This window comes from Parus major, chromosome 23, assembly GCF_001522545.3.
Source record: "Parus major isolate Abel chromosome 23, Parus_major1.1, whole genome shotgun sequence".
In the NCBI taxonomy this organism is placed as follows: domain Eukaryota; kingdom Metazoa; phylum Chordata; class Aves; order Passeriformes; family Paridae; genus Parus; species Parus major.
The window spans coordinates 2,140,797-2,142,654 of record NC_031791.1 but is presented as its reverse complement, the minus strand read 5'-3'; the positions used below and the strand labels follow the sequence as shown (position 1 = coordinate 2,142,654).

At 60.2% G+C, this 1,858-nt stretch overlaps 1 protein-coding gene across 1 annotated transcript in view; it reads right to left on the bottom strand.

The window, feature by feature from the left end:
* Positions 1-1,126, bottom strand: part of ADGRB2 (adhesion G protein-coupled receptor B2) — a 65,566-nt gene extending 64,440 nt beyond the window's left edge. Inside the window, exon 1 of the mRNA XM_033519617.1 lies at positions 1,038-1,126. The gene's annotated coding sequence lies outside the window, so the exon portion shown is untranslated. The remainder of the gene's footprint in view (positions 1-1,037) is intronic.
* Between the last annotated feature and the right edge of the window lie 732 nt (positions 1,127-1,858).

The window sequence follows — 1,858 nt, the reverse complement described above, 5'->3', positions numbered from 1 at the left end:
GAGGAGAAAGGAAGGAGCCAGCAGCTTGTGGGTGACACAAAGACAAGGTGTCCTTGTCCTCTGTGGGTGAGGGACATTCCTGGGATGAGCCATGGTGCTCCGAGGGGATTAAATACCAAGGGATTAAAACCCAAGGGATTAAACACTGAGGGACATCAGCCCCCATCTCCCTGAACCCCAGGGATGAGAATCCTTGGGAAGCAGGAGGGAAAGACCCACTGGCTTGTGGGTGACACAAATGTGTCCCCTGGGGACATCCATGGGATGCTCCAATGGGATTAAAAACCAGCACAGGAGCATCCCCCCAAATTCCAGCTTCAATCCACGGTGCTGTCATCAGCTGGAGGGGATCAGCCCCGCCTCACCCCCATCCCTGTCACCATGGGAAGGGACCAGCGGCTGCTCCTGGATGTTTCCTCGGGGACAGCTGTCGATCCTGAGATAGATTTGTGCTCCCTGGGAGCCTGGCTTTGTTCCCTGCACAAACGGAGCTGCCAGGGAGCGGTGACAGCCCCAGCACAGAGGGATCAGAGCTGGCTGCGAGCTGCGGGGGGGACGGGGTTTGTCACAGCCCTGGCAGGCGTGGTGGCACTGGGATTTCCACAGATGGAAAGAGGGAAAGAGCCAGGTGTCTCCTTCGGGATCATCCCTGCCCCTCCCTGATCCCCCTGAGCCCAAAAACACCCCAGAGGTCCCTGGATGGGGTGCACCCACCCACGTTCCCCAGGCTCCTGACCTGGAGAGGTGAGGGGACAAGTGTGACAATGGGGACACATGGGGGTGGTGACAGCGGTGCTGAAGCCCCAGTGGGGTGGAGCCAGAGCTTTTCCAGCTCTCCCAGGACCCTGCAGGCTCTGTGGCACGGCCAGACCCGGCACCCAGGGGACCCCAAAGCAGTGGCAGGAGGTGCTGTGACCTCCAGGCGCTGTGACCCCCCCTGTCCCTCTCCCCCAGTGCAGGACACGCTGCTGTCCCCTCCCTCAGCTCCATCCAGCTCCAATTCCGACCTCTGTGACCCCCGGGATCCCCTCACTCACCTTCCTGCCAGCCCTCCTAAATCCCAGCCAGCATCTCCCGGGCTCTGCCGTGAGCCGGCCACATCCAGGAGCTCCATCCACGGCCTCCCCTCCGCTTCCAAACTTCCCAATTCCAGGGGAGTGGGGGCTGTTCTCACTTTTCTGCGCTATCTATAGTCCCCTCTATACGTCTATATATAGATTCTATAGCTCCCAGCTAATCCCTCAGCAATCATAAAGCCATTAAATTAATTAACCGAGGGAAAGAGAGGGAAAGGGCTGGAGCCCCCCTGAAGAGCAGAGGAGTGTTTGACATTTATTTATACCCAGAATCAGCCCCAGGAGCTGCCAGCCCAGCTCGCTCCGGCCACGAGGAGCAGATCCATGAATCCAGCAGGGAGGCCTGAGCCATCATCCCAACCTCTGCTTCTCCCGGTGTTCCAGGTGGGGAGCGAGGCAGGAAAAGCTCTGCAGGTGTTGGGATCTGCATCTCCAGGCTGGATGCAGCGCACGGGATGGGTGGGAGGGCGGTGCTGAACCCCACAGCCATCCCTGTTTTCCCAGCTCCCGCCTGGGAGCCGGGTGAGAATTCCAGGGGCGGGCAGGGAGGGTGTGAAGTGGTGACAATCCAGGAGCGCTGCCAGGAGCGAGGGAGCTGCAGCCGCCAGTGGGAGCAGCCGCAGGCTCTGGATGAGCCCCTGGATTGGAAGGAGAGCTCGGCGTGGGCCGATTCCTGCGTGTTTGCAACCAAACCCCAGCCTGGCTCGTCTGCTTGGGCTTGGGGAATGTTGTCACCTCGAGCTCAGCATCCTTGGAGCTTCCCCAGGGAATCTGGGATGAAT